The following is a 23,618-nucleotide window of genomic DNA, read 5'->3' on the forward strand; positions in this document are numbered from 1 at the left end:
CTTAAACCGGAGAAGAAAAAAGAAAAGGGAGGCTACAGTCTGCAACAGAAATCTTAAAATTTGGGTAGTTAAAAATGACCCTAGCCTGTTTCATTCTGTCATAAATAAAATCTGAAATTTAATTCTCTCTTATAATACATGGGTCTATTAACAAATGGGCTTTCTATAAGTTGTTTTTATACAAAAAATAATTTTAAGGTTGCTTTCTTTCTGTTTTTTTTCCATACAAATATAAGGTTCTAAGTTAAAAGGTTTTATAAGTTAATTTCTACAAATAACATATATATAATATAGATATGATATTAAAGGTATGATTTTTAAAATAAAAGGATAAAATACTTTTAAATTAAAAAAAGATAAAGACAAACTCCCCCAGGGGATACAAAATAAGTTGTCATAAAGGTATAGAGTAAGTTGCCATAAAAAGATGGAGCTTATTAATGCTTATGTACATGATTGAGTTGACTAAAATCCAGTTACATTAAAGGTTTTTGTAAGGTCAAATTTAATGTATTGATGTTAAACTAAAACTTAATTCTCTAAGCTCATAACAATAAGACTAACTTAAAAATATTATTCTTAATAGCATTTGCAAAAACTGTCTTAAAAATGTTTTTGTTTTGTCAAAACAACTGTCAGGAATTTTTGGTGGTATAGGTTAATCCACAAATTTATCAAGACAACAAGAGTTTATTAAAACACAAAGTGGCAAGAGGCAGCTGAGCACAGGGAGTGCTGCTACACTGATATGAGGATTGAGACAGATTTACTTATGTAAAGCAAAGTAAAAAAAAAAAAAAGACCAAAGTGCACCCTCCATATAAGATAAAAAATAAAAAACTCAGAAAGGAGCACTACACTAGACCTCCAGTTTTTATTGGACTCAACAGAGTGGAGATGTTAGTCCTACTCATTCCACATGTCAGGCAGATGGAATTTTTGGCCTGGGATGACCAGATTGGGCCTGTTATTTTAGGGGGCCTCCATTGACTACAGGTTGGTGGGATCCTGCTGTATTTCATGAGCTATGTGTTCATGTCAACAATCTGGGATATGATCCCTTATCAACATTTGAGCCATGATTCTTGGCCATTAGGTTTCCTAACTCCACATTTAGTCCCCATAAATATTTACCTGCATTCTCTGATGATTTTTGTCAGGGTTTTAACTTCTAAGGTAACTGAGTCATGTTCATTTAAGAGTAGGTTTATGTTGGGGTTAACAATGAGGACACCCATGTTAAGACTAGACCCATTCCCCTCCTTACAGATGGCTTACTAGAAAATCCCCACTCAACACCAAAGACTGACAAAGAGACAGTTGTTAACCTTTATCTCCCCACATGGATGCCAAGGACAGTTGGGCAGACAGTGACCTAACTACAACTTATCTTTCTTGGTTGCCCAGCAACAGTATCCCTTAGTGACCTTCCTGGTACTTATCCACTAGCCCCCTATATCTTTTTTTTTAATTTTTATTTTATTCATATGTGCATACAATTTTGGGTTATTTCTCCCTCCTTCCCCCACCCCCTCCCTTACCCCCTCAAGCACTCTCCCTCTCCCCACCACCCCCTCGCTACCCGGCAGAAACTATTTTGCCCTTATTCTCTAATTTTGTTGAAGAGAGAGTATAAGCAATAATAGGAAGGACCAAAGGTTTTTGCTAGTTGAGATAAGGATAGCTATACAAGGAGTTGACTCACATTGATTTCCTGTACATGTGTGTTACCTTCTAGGTTAATTCTTCTTTAACTAACCTTTTCTCTAGTTCCTAGTCCCTTTCTCCTATTGGTCTCAGTTGCTTTAAAGTATCTGCTTTAGTTTCTCTGCGTTGAGGGCAACAAATGCTATCTAGTTTTTTAGGTGTCTTACCTCTATCCTCATACCTCCCTTGTGTGCTCTCGCTTTATCATGTGATCAAAGTCCAGTTCCCTTGTTGTGTTTGCCCTTGATCTAATGTCCGCATATGAGGGAGAACATACGGTTTTTGGTCTTTTGAGGCAGGCTAACCTCACTCAGAATGATGTTCTCCAATTCCATCCATTTACCAGCAAATGATAACATTTTGTTCTTCTTCATAGCTACATAAAATTCCATTGTGTATAAATACCACATTTTCTTAATCCATTTGTCAGTGGTGGGGCATCTTGTCTGTTTCCATAACTTGGCTATTGTGAATAGTGCTGCAATAAACATGGGTGTGCAGGTGCCTCTGGAGTAACCTGTGTCACATTCTTTTGGGTATATCCCCAAGAGTGGTATTGCTGGATCATATGGTAGATCAATGTTTAGCTTTTTAAGTAGCCTCCAAATTTTTTTCCAGAGTGGTTGTACTAGTTTACATTCCCACCAGCAGTGTAAGAGCATTCCTTTTTCCCCCGCATCCTCACCAACACCTGTTGTTAGTGGTGTTGCTGATGATGGCTATTCTAACAGGGGTGAGATGGAATCTTAGTGTGGTTTTAATTTGCATTTCCTTTATGGCTAGAGATGGTGAGCATTTTTTCATGTGTTTTTTGGCCATTTCAATTTCTTCTTTTGAGAAAGTTCTGTTTAGTTCACCTGCCCATTTCTTTATTGGTTCATTAACTTTGGGAGAATTTAGTTTTTTGAGTTCCCTATATATTCTGGTTATCAGTCCTTTGTCTGATGTGTAGCTGGCAAATATTTTCTCCCACTCTGTGGCTGGTCTCTTCACTTCAGAGACCATTTCTTTTGTTGAGCAGAAGATTTTTAGTCTTATGAAGTCCCATTTATCTATGCTATCTCTTAGTTGCTGAGCTGCAGGGGTTCCATTGAGAAAGTTCTTGCCTATACCTATTAATTCCAGAGTATTTCCTACTCTTTCCTGTACCAACTTTAGAGTTTGGGGTCTAATATTAAGATCCTTGATCCATTTTGAGTTAATATCGGTATAGGGTGATAAACATGGATCTAGTTTCAGTCTTTTGCAGACTGCTAACCAGTTTTCCCAGCAGTTTTTGTTGAAGAGGCTGTCTTTTCTCCATCGTATATTTTTAGCACCTTTGTCAAAGACAAGTTGGTTATAGTTGTGTGGCTTCTTATCTGGGTCCTCTATTCTGTTCCACTGGTCTTCATGTCTGTTTTTGTGCCAGTACCATGCCGTTTTTATTGTTACTGCTTTGTAATATAGTTTGAAGTCGGGTGTCGTGATACCTCCAGCATTGTTCTTTTGACTGAGTATTGCCTTGGCTATTTGTGGCCTCTTGCGTTTCCATGTAAATTTAACGGTAGATTTTTCAATCTCTTTAATGAATGTCATTGGAATTTTGATGGGAATTGCATTAAATATGTAGATTAGTTTTGGGAGTATAGACATTTTTACTATGTTGATTCTACCAATCCATGAGCATGGGAGATCTCTCCACTCTCTAGTCTTCCTCAATCTTTCTTCAGAAGTTTATAGTTTTCCTTGTAGAGGTCATTCACATCCTTTGTTAGGTTTACACCTAGGTATTTGATTTTTTTTGAGGCTATTGTAAATGGAATTGTTTTCATATATTCTTTCTCAGTTTGTTCATTATTAGTGTATAGAAATGCTAATGATTTTTTTATGTTGATTTTATATCCTGCTCCCTTGCTATAGTTATTGCTGGTGTCTAGGAGCTTCTGAGTAGAGTTTTTTGGTTCTTTAAGGTATAGGATCATATCGTCTGCAAATAGGGATATTTTGACAGTTTCTTTACCTATTTGTATTCCTTTTGTTCCTTCTTCTTGCCTAATTGCTCTGGCTAGGAATTCCAGTACTATGTTGAATAGGAGTGGAGATAGTGTAGCCCCCTATATCTAGCCCAAAATTGTGTATGGCAATGGGCTCTATCTCTCTTGCTGGGGTCCCTCTCCACAGGGCTCCTGCCTGAACAATAAACCCTGTACTGGTGTTTGAGCCTCTTATTTTCTAACAGTTTATATAAAATTTTCTAGATGACCTCATGGTTAAACAACTGTTGTCTTGGGTGTTTCTAATGCAGTCGGTATCCTATATATGTCTGTGACTGGGGTATTTGGGTTTACTAAAACTGTTGTTCCCCCCTACAACTGATAAAAATCTAAGGTTTTACTTCAAGAACAACTAAACTAATATGTATGTATAACCTCTGTAGAGCTATGATGCTATTGCAGGTTCCTCATACTAAATATATTTATGTTTTTCAAGTATACCAAGCCTTCTAAATACAAAATTTAGATAAACACGGTAACAAAAGTTAATGGTACTGATATACTGCTCTGTTAGTTGCTAAATTGTCCATCAAAATTTTAACCAAGGCTTTTTTATGTTTTTGCTATTACAGTTCTGATCTTTCTGGGGCATTTACAATCAAATCCATAAAAAATTGCTCTAATAGGTGCTTATGTGTCAACCAGGTTATCTTTTTAGACATCTGCTTTTGTTTTTGTTCTATATTGTCCTTGTCTAAAAGCCCATTGCCTAAGGGCCACTCCTTCTAAGCCTCTTTGTGGCTTAAATTTGGCCAAAAGGGTCTAGTTGGCACTGGCTCCCACCTGATCTGCACATTATTTCCTCCCCAACATGGGATCAAAACCAATCAAACAAACAAAATCCAGGCAAGAACAAATCCTCATGATGAAGGAAGAAACTGACCAATCAAGAAAGATCTTCAGTCTATGGCCATACCGCCCTGAATGTACCCAATCTCATCTGATCTCAGAAGCTAAGCAGGGTTGGGCCTGGTTAGTACTTGGATGGGAGACAGATCTTCAGCGGAGACTGCTCAGAGACAAGCAGTTTGGAGACAAGAGGGAATGTCATCACAGTTCAAATAAAGTCACTCATGCCAGACCTCTCAAAAATAACCAAGGCCAAGAGGATTGAGGAAATGGTTCTTATACATGTGTAGCTATCTGGCATTAAAGCCCTTCCAGACACAAACTCATATTTTTTAGACAGGGTCTTCTACTTAAATAGAGACAAAATAACTATTTTTACTGGCTCTAAACATGTCCTTTAATACTTAAAGATGATGGTTTAACTTTTAAAAAAATGTGTTTTCTTGGACATATATACTGATAATATATTGTTGCCATGGTAACTCTACTTAGTTAAAAAAAAAAAGACATTGTCTGTGTAAAAGAATAAAAATGTCCAGCTATTAAAACCCCATTAGAGGGGCCCTTTTGTTGTTGTCTTGTCTATCCCCACTACAGTTAAAGTAGCAGAGATTGCTCCTTGGATCTACCACAGTCGAGTCAAGCCAGCCTCTCTCGAATGGGAGTGCATCCCTGAGCAGCTTCACTGTGTAGGATCACCCTCCAGAACCTGAGTGCCGTCCCTCAGTAGGACTCCACTTCCCAGGAAACAACAGGGGACTAAGAATGGCGGGATGACAGCCCTGCTCTAGTCACCCAAGGAAGCTGACCAATCTATGCACAGCAGAAGCTTGAGGAGTCAACTCTCCAACAGGACAAACAGACTGTTTTCCACGCCAGTTATCTCACTGTAATGTATTGTCACCCCTTGTCTGTATCTGCTGCTGTAGTTCTCACCCTAGTCTTCACCATAGGTTTGGCAGAAACTGCCCCTGATGATTAGATTTATTAGCTCTCTTCTATCTCTTTTGGACGGGATGCATAATTACTGTTTATTGTTACTGGTATGGTCTCCCCTCATGGTCCCAGAGCCCTCCTGTGACCTATGTATGCACACTACTCAGGCAGGAAGTATTGTCACCAGGACTTTGCTTTTTCATACTTACTATTCCTGTGCAGGCACTGTCATCGGAACATGCACTCACAACCGTACCATCTATTCAGTGTGTTCCCATGGAAATCAGCATATCTGCTTTAACCCCACTTACCTTCCTCGGGAGCAATGGTTAGAGATCAGGAGTATCTGCAATCCTGGGAGCCTTGTCAGCTGCACCCAGATGTTTAGCCCTGATAAACCAGTGTCAATGCTCTTTAATGCATGTGCAGCCATAGAAAGGGGTGGATGTGGAGGTGCATGCTATGGCTTGGGCGCCTAGCTTGGGAGAGAGCCTGTATGTCAAATGGTAAGTGTATGTGCTGGGGAGACAGCTCTTGGCCATGTGACGATGTGGGTCATTACTGTCCTTATTGGGGTTGTGTTTCATGGGCCACATGGCAGAGGGCTAAGCACGCAGCCCTCTCACTGCCCGACTGCACCCGTGGCACCTGGAACCCTGTAAATTCCACGTTACTTCAGCCATCTGAATGAACATGGGGACATAAGTAGCATAAGGATAGATGGAAAGGGCCTTGACCCTGGAAGTCTAATGCACCTCAAATTAGTAACTCTTTCCCAAGAGAGTGCCTCATATCAAGTTTTTCACTCCTTTTATGAGGAGATGAGGAGTGAATTTTCCATCTCTGCCAAAGCTAAAAACTTGTTCCTTTCGCTGGCTGAGTCTAGAGCCCAGACACTGAATGTCACTTCATGCTATGTTTGTGGGGGGACCAACATGGGAGACCATTGGCTTTGGGAAGCACAGGTGCTAGACCCATGGGAACCTTTTAATGAGACTGCTTTTCCAAAGCATAGGAAAGGCATCTGGTCCCTAAAAACTTCCATCATCGTAAATTATTGTGTCTCCTGCCCAGAAAGCCAATTCTCCACTTCAGTGGGGGGATTTAACTTGTTTAGTGCCAAAGTTTTACAATGACACTGCCCAAGAGACCCAATGATGGGGGGCGCCTGACCATACAAAACCCCAGCCCCACCCACTGGCCAGCTTCTCTAATTTCAGGAAAGCTTGGGACAATCTTACCTCAAACATAGATTGGCAGGCACCCAGGGGACTATACTGGATCTATGGGAAACAAGCTTATACAGTGCTCCCTAGCAGCTGGTTTGGGTCTTATGTGCTAGGCTCAATCAGACCATCCTTTTTCCTGCTTTCCCTCAGACAAGGTAAAAAAACTGGGAGTCCCCATATATAAAAAAAATTAAATAGACAAAACAGAGTGCCTTACAAATTGGTAACTGGAAGGATGAATGAATCATTCAGTACTGTGGTCCTCCCACCTGGGCATATCTCACCCCTATGTACATGCGCAATCACATCATCAGGCTGCAAGCTGTTGTTGAAATTATAGCTAATGAAACTTCAAGAGCTCTCAATTTGTTGGGAAAACAAAACTCAAAAATGTGCAGCGCCGTCTATCAGAACTGCTTGGCTTTAGTCTATTTGCTGGCCTCTGAGAGAGGAGTTTATGGAAAATTCAACCTGAGCCAACTGCTGCTTACAGATTCATGATAAAGAAAAGGTCAAAAAAGAGATCACAGACAAAATGAGAAAGCTTGCCCACATCCCCGTCCAGACTTGGAGAGGATGGGATCCCAATGACCTGTTTGGAGGATGATTTTCTGCCATAGGTGGATTCAAAACTCTGATAGGGGCAATAGGCCTAATCCTAGGAGCATGCTTAATATTGCCCTGTCTGGCTCCGCTGGTGCTATGGTCTATCAAGACTATTATGGACACCATTATAGAAAGGAAAACGGCCATGCATGTAATGATGTTGTGAAAATACAAACTCCTAGATCAAGATAACGCTCTTTGACCCTGAGTGGGTCCGAGCATCAAAGGGGGCAATAATGTAGCAGGAAGGAGGAGGGGGCAGAAAAGAAACACACTGTGTTTTGACAATGGGGGGGATGGCAAAGCAGAGAGATAAAACTTAAATTGAAACATGAAGGTCACACAGCACAGGAGAAATGAAATAGCCAATGAAGTCACATGAAGCCATATGTGGGTTGAACTTTGCTTTTTGCTTCTGTAACCTGCTTGCAAGGGTATATAAGGTGAGACCCCTTTGTTCTCGAGGCTCAGCCTTTGGACACGAGTCCGCTGGGTCTGTGCTGGCACAATAAACATTGCTTCCTGTTAATCTGCCTCAGAGATTCCTATCTCAGCTCATAATTTCCTGCAACACTACCACTCGAGCCAAGTCCTCTGCCCACCTTGTTCATCTCTTTCAAGAACCTAGTTTTTTTCTTCTAATGTCTTATCCCAGTTTGCAATTATGTATTTATTTTATCATACTGCAATCTCAGAAAAGGCAAGGAGAATGTATATTTGATCAGGCTATATTTTAAGTGCCTTGCACTGTGCCAAAAAATACTTGTTAAATATATGAATATTTAACAATATTTAAAATACTTGTTAAATATATGAGTATTTAACAATATTTAACCAAATTCTGGCTTAAAATATCTCAATACCTGGCCAGGAGGATTGAAATGGTAATTCAAGAAAAACTAATTGAGGATAGATTACTAACACACTCAGGATCTACCTTTCTACACTGGGCTAAATGATTGCTTTCATTTTTACAGGGAAGAGTTCTGGTCTAGACACCAGTTTTTCTTTAAAAACTTTTTTAACTGTGGTAAAGACTCAAGTTTACTTTCAAAAATAGACTACAGTTGACTAAAAAAAATTTTTTTTGGAGGTACCGAATACAGGTCTTTGTGCTTGCTAGGCAGACCTCTACTTCTTGAGCCACACCTCGGCCTTTTTTGAGTTGGGTATTTTTGAGATTGGGTCTCACTTTATGTCCAGGCTGGCCTGAACTGGAGGGGGCTTTCTCTCGCTCCTGGTTATTACTGAACCTAACTGGGCTAACTGGCAGCGACGGGAGATGCAGAAAGGACACAGGATAGACAGACAGAAAGTTGGGGCCAGGTGTGTTGGGCGCTTGGGTGGAGATGCACAACAGCCTCATTGCTTTTTATCTCTATTATTCTCTGCTCTTTACTCTGCTTCTTTTCTCTATCTTTATTCTTTAAGGACTTACTCCTTTACAATTCTTTAAAACCTTGCTTCTAAAAGTCTTCTTTTCTATTCTTTAAAGTCTCTTTCCTTAGACTTGCTCTGTCCCATGTTTTCTCTTAGCTTTTCTTTAGCATAATTTCTCTTAAAGTCTTTCCCTAAGACTTGCACTGTCCCATGTTCTCTCTTTAGCTTTCTTAATGTCTCAGCCCTCAGACTTGCATGCAACCAACAGCTGCCATTCCAACCAATTCTATCAACCCCTCTTTAGCAATTCCCCTTTAGCAATTCCCCTTCAGCAATTCTTTTCCCTTCAGCAATTTTTTTCCCTTTAGCAATCCTCTCTCCAGCCAAAAACCCCCCATCAAAAAGCCTTCCCCATCCAAAAGCTTCACTCCTCTTTCAGTGAGTCTTTTATAACCAGTGGTAAACAAGGAGGTGGGGAAGCAGTTCTCGAGGAAGGGCACTGTAACAGGAGAAATATGCATTCTTACTTTTTTCTCTGAACCTAAACAACTTAGGAAAAGCAGCTGAACTGCATCTCGCCTTCTCACTCTCTTCTGCAGCTGGGGCTGTGCCAAATATCAGCCTACAGATTATTTGACATAAACATCTTAGGAAAAGCAGGTGCTCTGCATCTTACTCTATCCCTTTTCTGTGGCTGGGGGTGTGCGGTTCTCAGCCTGCTAATCATTGAGTACGATTGTGCTTATGTCCTCACAGGCTTCTCCTCCTCTGCTCCCCAATGCACTATGGTCCTCCTGTCTGTGTTTCCCAGTGTGGCTAGGATGCTGACCACATGTCCTGTGCCCAGCCATTTGCTGAGATGGGAGCTCTGAACATTTTTTGGCCAGGGCTGGCCTTGAGCTTTGGTCTTCCCAGTCTCACCTCCTGAGTACTGCAAGCAAATACACCAGCCTTAAATTAATGTTACTGATTATGTCTGTGTGCTGTGTTGGGATTTATGTCTTCAAATAACAGTAGAAATGATGACACATCTGGAGAGTGGGGGAGGGGCACTCCCCACTCGAACTGTAAATAAACAAGCTGGCCAGAGAAGGCAGGTGTGGCACCTCCTCCCCTGCTTGGAGAGGGGAAGGCTTGTAACAGTGGCTAAAGCGTGGCACGCTCCACTGGAGAGTGGGGGAGGGCATATCCCCACCCAAACTCTAAATAAAAAAAAAAGACTGCAATTGTAAATAAATAAACAAAGCCTGCAGGGCTAGGTAAGTGTAAAGCTCATTCCTGAGATCGGCAATAAATAAAGCCTGCAACAGCAGCTGGCTGATAGCAGTGGGCAGGTGAGCCGCAGACTCAGATAGACATTTACAGAACTGTCTCCAGACTTTTTTTTTTCTCTCTTCCTTTGATGAAACAACAGAACTAGGACTGGATGCTAAAGGACTAACTGAAATTGTATTGTATTTGAACTTGGGTTTTTTTGTTTGTTTTTTGTTTTTGTTTTTTCACCTTTGATGAGACAAAAACAGAACTACTTAGCAGGCACCAACACCAGGACTGGAGACTGAAGGACAAACACCAAAATTATTAAGACTGAAACTTTATTGCATTTGAACTTGGGGATTTTTTTTTATATCATCTGTCTCTCTAATGCCTATCTAGCTTACCATTGATTAGTACACTATCTCTCCCAGTTTATTCCTTTGGCTTTATTTTTTGTTTGTTTGTTTGTGTGTGTGTTTGTTTTGTTTTTTTCCCTTTTTCTTCACCTTCTTTGCTTTCCCTCTCCTCTCACCTTTCCACTCTAGATATCACTATTGTTATTATTGCAAGCTAGACAATACTGAATTACACACAGTACAGGGACAGTAACAATAGCAAGGGCAATGATGGGAAGATGGAAAAAAGAGGGAAAACATTTTCCCCCAGTAATAAATTAGCACAGGAACCAGAGGGAAATGAAGAAAACAGACACCCAGATCCAGACTCCAACAAAATGAAGATAAACTATGCCAAAGAACCCAATGAAGCCTAAAAGAACATACTGAAAGAAGAAATCCGGCAAATAATCAATGAGAATTTTGTAGAGATGATACTGGATATGGTCAACCAAAATGTACAGGAGACACTCAAGAAATTCCAAGACAACAAAAATAGAGAATTTGAGAAAGCACAAGAACAAATAAAAGAAACTATAGAAGCACTGTATAAACACCAAAGTGAAACAAAGAACATGATAAATAAAAAGATAAATGAACCCAGGACAAAAACAGACAACATTAAAGAGGAAATGACTCAGGATATTAGAGGAAAAACCAAAGAACTATTACTTAAACAACTCAAGATCTATGAAAAGAAAATGCAGGAACTCACTGACTCCATCAAAAGACCAAACCTGAGAATCATGGGCATTGAAGAAGGAGAAGAGGTGCAAGCAAAAGGAATGCATAATATATTCAACAAAATAATAACAGAAAATTTCCCAAATCTAGTGAAAACTATGCCCATAAAGGTACAGGAGGCCTCCAGAAAACCAAACAGACCTGACCAAAGTAGAACTACCCCCATGACATATTATCATTAAATCAACAAGTACAGAGACTAGAGAAAGAATATTGAAGGCTGTAAGAGAGAAAAAACAAATAACATACAAAGGTAAACACATCAAAATCACAGCAGACTTCTCAACAGAAACATTAAAAGCAAGATGAGCTTGGAGTGAGTTCTTCTGGACACTGAATGAAAATAACTTCAACCCTAGGATACTCTACCTAGCAAAACTATCATTCAAAATAGATGGAGCAATAAAAGTCTTCCATAATTAGCAGAAACTAAAACAATATATGACCACAAAGCCACCACTACAAAAGATTCTTCAAGGGATTCTGTACACAGAAAGTGAAACCCAACATAACCATGAAAAGGCAGGCAGTACCAAACCACAGGAGAAGAAAAGGCAAGAAAGTAGAGAGTAACATCGATTTTAGCTACATACAATCAAACCTTCAAACAACTACGACAGCTAAGTCACAGGAATCACCACATACCTGTCAACACTAACACTTAATGTTAACGGACTTAATTCCCCCATCAAAAGGCACTGCTTGACAAACTGGATTAAAAAGGAAGATCCAACAATTTGTTGCCTACAGGAGATCCATCTCATCGATAGAAATAAGCATAAGCTTAGGATGAAAGGCTGGAAGAAGATTTACTAAGCCAATGACCCCCAAAAACAGGCAGGAGTAGCAATACTTATCTCAGACAAAGTAGACTTCAAACTCACATTGATCAAATGAGATAAAGAAGGACATTCCATACTAATAAAAGGGGAAATAGACCAAAAGGAAATAACAATTATCAACCTATATGTACCCAATGTCAATGCACCCAATTTCATCAAACATACCCTGAAGGACCTAAAAGCATATACTAACTCCAACAGAGTGGTCATGGGAGACTGTAACACCCCACTATCATCAATAGATAGGTCATCCAAACAAAAAATCAATAAAGAAATCCTAGCTCTAAAACATACCATAGATCAAATGGATCTAGTTGATGTCTACAGAACATTTCATCCAACTTCTACACAATATACATTCTTCTCAGCAGCCCATGGAACCTTCTCCAAAATAGATCATATCTTAGGGCACAAAGCAAGCCTCAGCAAATATAAGAAAATAGAAATTATACCATGCATTCTATCTGATCACAATGCAATAAAACTAGAACTCAACAACAAAAATAAAGACAAAAAATATGCAAACAGCTGGAAACTGAATAACTCATTGCTTAATGAACAATGGGTCATTGATAAAATAAAAGAGGACATTAAAAGGTTCCTGGAAGTCAATGAAAATGAAAACACAATGTACCGGAACCTACACAGCAAAGGCAGTCCTGAGAGGAAAGTTTATAGACATGAGTACATATCTTAAAAAGACTGAAAATCTCAAATCAATGACCTAATGATACATCTCAAACTCCTAGAAAAACAAGAACAAGCAAATCCCAAAACAAATAGAAGGAGAGAAATACTAAAAATATGAGCTGAAATCAATGAAATAGAAACCAAAAAAACCATACAAACAATTAATGAAACAAAAAGTTGGTTCTTTGAAAAAATAAACAAGATTGATAGACCGCTGGCAAACCTGACTAACATGAGGAGAGAAAAAACCCAAATCAGTAAAACCAGGAATGCAAAAGGGAGATAACAACAAACACCATGGAAGTCCAGGAAATCATCAGAGACTACTTTGAGAACCTATATTCAAATAAATTTGAAAATCTTGACAAAATGGACAGATTTCTAGATACTTATGATCATCTAAAACTGAACCAAGAGAACATTAATTACCTGAATATATCTATAACACAAAATGAAATTGAAGTAGCAATCAAGAGTCTCCCAAAAAAGAAAAGTCCAGGACCTGATGGATTCTCTGCTGAATACTATCAGACCTTTAAAGAAGAACTAATACCAACCCTCCTTAAACTGTTCCATGAAATAGAAAGGGAAGGAAAACTGCCTAAAACCTTTTTTGAAGCCAGTATTACACTTATCCCAAAACCAGGCAAAGACACCTCCAAAAAAGGAGAACTATAGGCCAATCTCCTTAACGAACGTTGATGCAAACATCCTCAATAAAATAATGGCAAACTGAATTCAACAACACATCAAAAAGATTATTCACCATGACCAAGCAGACTTCATCCCAGGAATGCACAGTGATTCAATATACAAAAATTAATAAGTGTAATACACCACATTAATGGAAGCAAAGACAAAAACCACTTGATCATCTCAATAGATGCAAAAAAAGCCTTTGATAAGATCCAACATCATTTCATGATAAAATCTCTAAGAAAACTAGGAATAGAAGGAAAGTACCTCAACATTATAAAAGCTATATATGACAAACCTACAGCCAGCATTATACTTAGGGGGGAAAAACTGAAATCATTCCCTCTAAAATCAGGGACGAAACAAGGATGCCCACTATCTCCACTCCTATTCAACATAGTACTAGAATTCCTAGCCAGAGCAATTAGGCAAGAAGAAGGAATAAAAGGAATACAAATAGGTAAATAAACTGTCAAAATATCCCTATCTGCAGATGATATGATCCAATACCTTAAAGACCCAAAAACTCTACTCAAAAGCTCCTAGACACCATCAACAGCTATAGCAAGGTAGCAGGAAATAAAATCAACATAGAAAAATCATTAGCATTTCTATACACTAATAATGAACAAACTGAGAAAGAATATATGAAAACAATTCCATTTACAATAGCCTCAAAAAAAATCAAATACCTAGCTGTAAACCTAACAAAAGATGTGAATGACCTCTACAAGGAAAACTATAAACTTCTGAAGAAAGAGATTGAGGAAGACTATAGAAAGTGGAGAGATCTCCCATGCTCATGGATTGCTAGAATCAACATAGTAAAAATGTCTATACTCCCAAAAGCAATCTACATGTTTAATGCAATTCCCATCAAAATCCCAATGACATTCATTAAAGAGATTGAAAAATCGACCGTTAAATTTATTTGGAAACACAAGAGACCACGAATAGCCAAGGCAATACTCAGTCAAAAGAACAATGCTGGAGGTATCACGATACCTGACTTCAAACTATATTACAAAGCAATAACAATAAAAACAGCATGGTACTGGCACAAAAACAGACATGAAGACCAGTGGAACAGAATAGAGGATCCAGATATGAAGCCACACAACTATAACCAACTTATCTTTGACAAAGGTGCTAAAAATATACGATGGAGAAAAGACAGCCTCTTCAACAAAAACTGCTGGGAAAACTGGTTAGTAGTCTGCAAAAGACTGAAACTAGATCCATGTTTATCACCCTATACCAATATTAACTCAAAATGGATCAAGGATCTTAATATCAGACCCCAAACTCTAAAGTTGGTACAGGAAAGAGTAGGAAATACTCTGGAATTAATAGGTATAGGCAAGAACTTTCCCAATGGAACCCCAGCAGCTCAGCAACTAAGAGATAGCATAGATAAATGGGACTTCATAAGACTAAAAATCTTCTGCTCAACAAAAGAAATGGTCTCTGAAGTGAAGAGACCAGCCACAGAGTGGGAGAAAATATTTGCCAGCTACACATCAGACAAAGGACTGATAACCAGAATATATAGGGAACTCAAAAAACTAAATTCTCCCAAAATTAATGAACCGATAAAGAAATGGGCAGGTAAACTAAACAGAACTTTCTCAAAAGAAGAAATTGAAATGGCCAAAAAACACATGAAAAAATGCTCACCATCTCTAGCCATAAAGGAAATGCAAATTAAAACCACACTAAGATTCCACCTCACCCCTGTTAGAATAGCCATCATCAGCAACACCACTAACAACAGGTGTTGGCGAGGATGCGGGGGAAAAAGGAATGCTCTTACACTGCTGGTGGGAATGCAAACTAGTACAACCACTCTGGAAAAACATCTGTAGTCGTCTTAAAAATCTAAACATAGATCTACCATACGATCCAGCAATACCACCCTTGGGATACACCCAAAAGACTGTGACACAGGTTACTCCAGAGGCACTTGCACACCCATGTTTATTGCAGCACTATTCACAATAGCCAAGTTATGGAAACAGCCAAGATGCCCCACCACTGACGAACGGATTAAGAAAATGTGGTATTTATACACAATGGAATTTTATGCAGCCATGAAGAAGAATGAAATCTTCTATCATTTGCAAGTAAATGGACGGAACTGGAGAACATCATTCTGAATGAGATTAGCCTGCCCCAAAAGACCAAAAACTGTATGTTCGCCCTCATATGTGGACATTAGGTCAAGGGCAAACACAACAATGGGACTGGACTCTGATCAAATGATAAAGCGAGAGCACACAAGGCAGGTATGAGGATAGGTAAGACACCCAAAAAACTTGGTAGCATTTGTTGCCCTCAATGCAGAGACACTAAAGCAGATACTTTAAAGCGACAGAGGCCAATAGGAGAAGGGTACCAGGAACTAGAGAAAAGGTTAGTTCAAGAAGAATTAACTTAGAAGGTAACACACATGTACAGGAAAGCAATGTGAGTCAATTCCCTGTATAGCTATCCTTATCTCAACTAGCAAAAACTCTTGGTCCTTCCTATTAGTGCTATACTCTCTCTATAACAAAATTAGAGATAAGGGCAAAATAGTTTCTGGGTGGTAGTGAGGGGGGTAGCGGAGGGGAAAGGGAGGGAGAAATGACCCAAACATTGTATACACATATGAATAAAAGAAAAAAAAAAGAAATGATGACATGTTTAAGTAAAGTGATGTAGGTAAGGGACATGTAGCCTTATGGGGATATTTTTAAAGCTCGAGTCAGGCCCCAAGTTTGAGAACAAAACCACACTTACATTGTGTCATTTTCTGGTCATTAGATGGAGCCTCTGCTTTCTAAATGTATATCTGTTTATAGAGAAACTTCCTCATCAGTCATTTTACAACCAGTCTCCCTTCCTACCCCCATGCTAAAACCATGGGGTCTTGTTGTTTTTGAACTACTGGCCTCAAGCAATCCTCCTGCCTGGGCTTCCTAGTAGCTGGGACTAGTAATATGTACCACCATGCCCAGTTTTACCCTAAAGCCTCCTTTAAGTATTCTCTTAAAGAAAAATTCCTTATGTCAATTGAATTTAATACAAAGTAAAACAAAACAAACATGATTGGTAAATCAGGCAGCTGTGCAATTTGCAGAACCAGAACAGGTTCTGAGAACTCCAGCCAAACATGTACAAGCTACAGTTGTAGGAAAAAAACTGCAGTGAGATGTAGAAAACAAGTTTGGCTACAAACAATCAATTGGTTACAGCTTAATTAGTTAATTGGTTACAAGGCATCATGCAACTGACCAAAGCTCTACTTCCTATGATTAGATTCTCCATTAGTTTGATGCATTGGGCCCTGTTGTAACCTCCCACATATTTTATTTAATAATATTTAATATCGCATTTTAGCTCAATGAGTTTCCTTAACAGTAGGAAAGATCCTGAAAAGAAAAATAAAATATGTAGTGAATTCCCACACATTATGACAGGCATAAATGTTGCTCATTAACATTTGATTGATTTTCAGACTTTTCTGGGAGGTTAGAAGGGCCCTGCTGTGATTAGTAAGAAAACTAGGGAGGGAGCTGTTTAAAAGGAATGAATGACTAATGTCTGAAGGTCAAAACACTAAGATCCTGGTGACTTAGCAAGTAACACATGAGTTTTTTCTTTAAAACAAAAAAACATTCTGTTCTGATTTCTCCTTTTGTCCCAATAATTACTCCTCTGGCCTGTAATTGTGCTGACCTTTTCATATCCTTCTCTAATGACAATGCAAGTTGCAGTGCTACATATTTGCAGAAAACGCAAAACAGAACAGCTCTAAAAGAACATGGACAGGGCCAGGCAGAGCCTGTGGTGGGAGTGCCTGGGCCCTCTTGCTGCCCCCACCCTCCTTTCTCACTTTTGTTCTTTTTATCTTCATTTCTTGCATATTACATTTTTTTTTCTTAGCCTTTTCCATCACTTTTCCCCACCTCTATCAATCACACCTCTACATTAAGCCCACAAGTTCAACCACTGATGAACACTTCCACTTCAACGCAGGAATGTTACTACAAAACCAAGATCCCAGAAGTCTCAGCAATACAATGTAAAATGAATTTCCTTTTCTATAAAGATGACATGTAGGTTTTTCTAACTGATTAAAATTGTTCTTAAATGTACATTTTAAACATATAAAATTGGCAAACACTTTGTTTTAATTTTAGTAATGTTCTACAAATCCATGTCTTTTCAAATTTAGTCTAGCTAAGGGTAAGAGAAAAAAAAATGCCTTCTTACATTGATCGTGAGACTGCAAACTGCATAGCTTTTCTGGAAATCATTTTGGCAAAGGCCACAAAAATGTTGGTGTCCTTTAACACAGAAAATCCACTTGCAGGACTTTATCCTAAGGAAGCAAAGACATGCACAAGGACTTTTGTATGGGAAAGTTTAACACAGCATTATTAATAACTGCAAAAACACTGGGAAGCACCAAAATGTCCAACTGTTCTTGGTCTGCCAATCTATGAGGCTCCCCAGTCTTCTGGAAAGACCTGGGATTTTTAACTTGTACTTGTCACCTTAACCTTCTCTGAACAAGCAGGATCCTGGAGGTCTTGGGTCTCTCCAGTTAACAGTTGCTGGTCTCTCATTTCTAAGTATCAATAGCATGGTTTTCCCACCTTTTTCCACATGCTACTTAGAGCTTCCAGCTCCTATACTTTCCATTGTAATACTCTCCAACTTCCCCATGTGGTCAAATAAATATAAGAACTGTGATCTTTTCATAAAAAAGGCATTATTGTTGTATTCCCCCAGAGCTTAGCATCATGGTTAAAAGGAACGTCACAAAATTTTTTAAATGTGTGAGTAAGTAAGTACGGTGTTTATAACTATTTTAAGCTGTAGGCTCTTATCTCTCTGAGAAAGAAATGATTTACACAGCAGTACTATGGGGGAGAAAATGATTGTGATTTGTAGCATTTAAAATTTTAACCTAAAGGGCTGGTAGAGTGATTCAAGTAGTAGAGTGCCTGTCTAGCAAGCATGAGGACCTGAGTTCAAACTCCAGTATCACCAAGGGGTAAAAAAAAAAGTTAACCTCAAGAGCTGGAGATGTAGCTCAGTGGTAGAGAGCTTGTCTAGCATACATGAGAACCTGGGGTTGCTACCCAGCACAGCAAAAAATAAATTTAAAAAGTTAACCTGGACTAGATGTGTGGCTCATCTGGTACAGTACCTGTTTAGCAAGTGCAAGGCTTTGAGTTCAAACTCCAGTATTGCTTAAAAAAATAGTAATAAATTAACCTAACAAAACAACAATGATGGTTTGGTCATCCATTCAATCAACAAATGTACTGAGTACCTTTTATGTCTCAGGCATTCTGTAAGCTCTGGAGATAGAACCAGAGAATTAAAAGCTAAAAGAACTTGGTGGGTTAAGTTGTTTAACCTACACAAATAAAATGGACTGATTTACATACCAGAATATCAATTGCTTAATTCAGAAAGGTGGTTATACCTGAACTATTTATTTCTCCTTTATGCTCTCCCCTCCTTTGTATCAACATACCTGTGAAACTAGTTAGGCAGGTTAGCAGACACTTTTATCTATCTGTCTATCTATCTATCTATCTATCTATCTATTTATTATTTTGGTGCTGGGGATTAAACCCAGGGTCTCGCACATGCTAGACAAGTCCTTTGTCACTGAGCTATATTCCAGGAAGTCTTTAGAGTGCTTATTATAAGAGTTAAAGGGTTAGACTAATACAGGAACTTGTTCCTCTAAAGCTGCAGAAAGACCTGGAAATTTTTCTGTACATCTCCAGTGAATTGATTATTCCCAAACAATCATGATCAACTTCTTACTGTTTAATTCTTTTTACATACTTCACATAAATAAGCAGAACCTTCTTTTATTGTATTTTATTACAAACAAGCTGTAAAATAGCTTCACAGTTTTCAATTTTAGGACACATCCTGTTCACTTCGGTTAAGTCTGTGGTGTTTTCCCAGCAGTATATATGTAATAAGCCTTTTCTTTGTGTGGATTATTCTTATGGATGGCTAGGTTCACTTATATTAGGATATTTTCAATAAAGATAGTGCTAGAGTTTGGATAAATATCCTCCAATGGCCCATGTGTTAAAGAGTTGTTGCAGGCCTGTGGTAGTATTGGGAGATGATGGAACCTTTAGGAGGTGGGGCCTAATGGAAGGAAGTTAAGTCATTGGTGGCATGCCCTTGAAGGGAGATATTGGGACCCCAGCTTCTCTCCCTCTCTCTCTCTCTCTCTCTCTCTCTCTCTCTCTCTTTCTCTCCCTATCTCTCTGCTTCCTGACTGCTGTGAGATAGATAAACAACTTCTTTCAATCCTCCATGATGTATTGCCTCACTACAGCCCCCAAATAAATGGGCCAACCAATTATGGGCTGAAACTTCCAAAACTGTGAGCCTGAATAAACATTTCCTCATTACAAGTTGACTTATCTCAGGTATTGTGTTACATTAATCCAAAATTGACTGAAATGGATGGTATCTCCTATCACCAAGGAAGTACTGATGAGTCAGTAAATGATATTGAGCAATCGATCATTTGATAAAAAATAAAGTTAGATGCTCATCTCACACCATTCACAAAAGTAAAATCGGGAGGGGGCTTGGGATATAGGTCAGAGGTAGAGCACTTGCCTAGCTGCATGAGGCCCTGGATTCAATCATCAGCACTGCAAGAAAAAAAAAAGATTCTTATGAATTATGGAGACATTAAAGACCCATAGATTAAAAAATAAACCCTCTAACCACATCAGAAGAAAATGCAGGAGAATATGTTTATGACTTTGTAAAACTGGAAGCCATTCTAAACCAGACCCCAAATGCAAAAGACAGAAAGGACTATGTTGATAAGTTTGACTCTACCAAGAATGATAAATTTGAACAGACCTTTTGGTCTGTACAACAAACAGCATCATAAATAATTTTAGAACATTAATAAATTAAACATACACAGGTTTTAGTAAAGTTAAAAGACAAGTGACAGATTAGGAAATGATATTTACCATAGATAAAACATAGAAAGAATTAGCATCTAGATTCATAAAACACTTTTACAGAGAAGAAAACTTCAAACAAGGCAACAAGAATATGGAAAAATAACAGGTAGCATATTTACAGAAAAATAAATACATCGGTCAATGAAATCATATTAGAAGCTGAGTTATCAAGAAGAACTGATTATATTTATAACATTAGTATAATTTTCAACTATTCCATTAGCAAAAATTAAAGTCATTAGTTAAATGTAGCAATGTGGGTGTGAGAAAACAGATACACATGGCTGGTGGGGGTATAAAATTGAGTCACTTGTAGAGCAATTTGGCAATACTGATTAACCAAACACACATGTATGCTATGACTCAGCAATTCCAGATATTGACATATTGACCTTTATCTCTCCCTTTCTCTCTTTTGTCCTTTTTTTTTTTTTTCAGTACTGGGGTTGACCTCTATCTCTTAAAATGACTAACACATGCATGAGAAAACATGTACAAGCATGTCCACTGCAGAGTTCCTTAGGGAAAAAGTAGAAACACAGATTACCCATGAATAGAACAATGGCTAATAAAATGTACCCTGGAACTATGTACGCATTGCCATATAGCAGTTAAAAGAATTGGGTTGTATGGAATGGTGAGCTCAGGTTGAGTTGAATTAGAAGACATCCAGTTGATGTCTGCTAGAGAATTGCTTGGCATCTGATTACGGAAGTGTTGTTTGTTGAATGTCTGAGTAAACAGAATCAACATTTTTGTTTTTTCCTTTACACACATCTTCTAAGGGGCATATATGTAAACAAGAGAAGTGATACATATGAGAAAATTGAGAAAGAATAAGCTTAGCTGATATCCTGGATTGTCTCTGTGTGACAGGGATTTTGAAGGGGTTTTGAGGATTTTTTTTCTTTATGTATAATGCTCCCACCCAACCCCTCTTTTTTTGTGGTGTGACTGGAATTTGAACTTAAGGCTTCACATTTGCAAAGCAGGCACTATGCTGCTTGAGTCACACCTCCAGTCCATTTTGCTCTGGTTATTTTGTAGATGAAGTCTTTCAAACTATCTGCCTGGGCTGACCATGAACCTTGATCTTCCAATCTCAGCCTCCCAAGTGGCTAGGATTACAGGCCTAAGTCACCTGCACCTGGCTGTTCCCACTTTGTTTAAACAAGGAGAATTTATGTATTTACTTGTTTAAATTTTATTTTAAAAAACTAACTCTTTTTCTGGCTATATATATATATATATATATATATAATTTATATATATGTATATAATTTATATATATATATATATATAAAATTCATATATATATGAAATGTGTGTATTCCCTTTAAACAAATAGAAATGCCTCATTCAATGCCAAATAAAAATATATTCACACACCACACACACACATACCTATATATAATATATATAGAGAGAAACACAACTTGAAATAAAGAAAAATATTTTCTCTTGTACCCAAAAAGGAAGCCCCAAAACCTAACAGGTGATCAGGTACCAAATCCAGGGTCTCACAGAGCAAGCAAAATGGGACCAGACGTCATTACTGGGGACTTGGCTATAAGCTCCAGTTTGCAGCATGAAGCTAACAGAATGTGGAATAGTTAAGCAGGCTGGGGACTTTGGGCTGGCAAGCAGTGGGGGCGAGCAACACATGGCCAGGAGGTCATTCCCACTGTGAATCCTAGAAAACCGACTTAGAAGAAAAGCAGGAAGTGAGGGAAATCGAACAGAAAGATTGAACATTTCAATTTCAAGAGACTGGACACTATCCAAGTTGATTTGTTAAATTATCAAATCCAATCAGGTTTAAATAAGATTGGACATTTAGTTTTCCTACTAAACTGCAGGCACAGCTGCAGGAATACTTGTAGGTGAAATAAAAGTGGAGTTTTTTTATCTGCTAATTTAAATTGTAGTGAGCTAAATGTGCAACTCCACTATGTACTTGTATAACAATTCATTACAATATTGTTTATTGTTCCATCTATGGTCTCAACCAATTAGAACTGGTGAAGCAGTGGTGCTGTTTGCTTCATGAGAGTAAGTGTACTATGCTGCTAAGAATCTGAGGCAACCAGGCTCTGCTGAGCTATCCTCAGCTGAGTGTGATACATTACAAGGACTGTCATTTGTGCTTCTTTGCCTAACTTTCTGCTGTTTATTTTGGATTCCAGGGAACCATGTGACCACAAATGTCCAACATAATCTACGTAAGTGATAATGTTGGCTCACAAGAAAGAAACAAAGAATATCATGGCATTTTTTAAAAAACAAGCAAAGACCTGAATTGGAGGATTGCCAGGAGCTAGTAGACTGTAGTCTTTCTTCTAGATTTAGTGAGGATCGAAAAAAATTCAAGCTTCCATATACCTCTGAGTGTCTTTTTAGCCACATTGAAGATAACAGCTGAGACATCTGGAGCCAGATGCAGTGATTAGAAAAATCCAAACCCCACAGCAACCATCAAGAGCGTAGAACCAGGTTCAGAGACCGACGACCTCCAGGCCAGGAATTCTCTGCCTCTCTCTGAGAATGGCTACAACCACTCCAGTTTACCCTGGGAGCAAGCCTTTAATGCTAACAAAAACTGCCCTACAGTCCTGCAAGGCAGTAGTACTTTGGTAGGATTTTTATTTGAAGCCTATGCCAACCTGTCATTCAAAGACACTCGTTTCTGCTGAAAGGGAATAGTACTGCTGGCTTTACAGACCCAGGCCTGGGGTCAATATAAAGACTTTGCTGCAAGGGTGAGCTGACAGCCCTGCTGACAGCCTGGTTAGCTAAACTTCCTGTGTAGCTAGAGTTGCAGCAAGAAACCACAGAGTGCCAGCCTACAAGCAGGCAAAAAGAAAAAGCTGGTGGTTTTTCTCAAAAGGCCCTATCTGCAGCAAGTATGCACTAAGAACAAGGTGACAAAAACCAACCTAGAAGCAGAAGCTCTAAATACATACTCCGGGGACCAGTGAACTTTGGAGGGAGAGGGAATAAAGATGGAACTAAAAGAGCAATAAAAGGGGAAACCCAAAGCTTTTCAGTGGACTACCAGTTTCCAGGTCCCGCTGCTGGTCTCTCTGAGCAGCCTTTACTTTTGTTTTGTACCAATAAAGACTTCTTGTAACTCTGCCAGAGTTCCAAGCTTTTAATTCTTCTGAGAGCATAAAGAACAAGAACTCACAGTAGCCAAGTATCTCTGACCCATCCATCACTGCCTAGACCCATTCGA

At 38.7% G+C, this 23,618-nt stretch overlaps 1 protein-coding gene across 2 annotated transcripts in view; it reads left to right on the forward strand.

Annotated features, from left to right (window-relative positions):
- Slc35e3 (solute carrier family 35 member E3) overlaps positions 1–23,523 on the forward strand; it is a 51,740-nt gene extending 28,217 nt beyond the window's left edge. For both annotated transcript variants that reach the window (XM_074083874.1, XM_020174586.2), the window contains one exon: positions 22,570–23,523. The gene's annotated coding sequence lies outside the window, so the exon portion shown is untranslated. The remainder of the gene's footprint in view (positions 1–22,569) is intronic.
- The last annotated feature ends 95 nt before the right edge of the window (positions 23,524–23,618 follow it).

Source organism: Castor canadensis, chromosome 8 (assembly GCF_047511655.1).
Source record: "Castor canadensis chromosome 8, mCasCan1.hap1v2, whole genome shotgun sequence".
Lineage (NCBI taxonomy): Eukaryota > Metazoa > Chordata > Mammalia > Rodentia > Castoridae > Castor > Castor canadensis.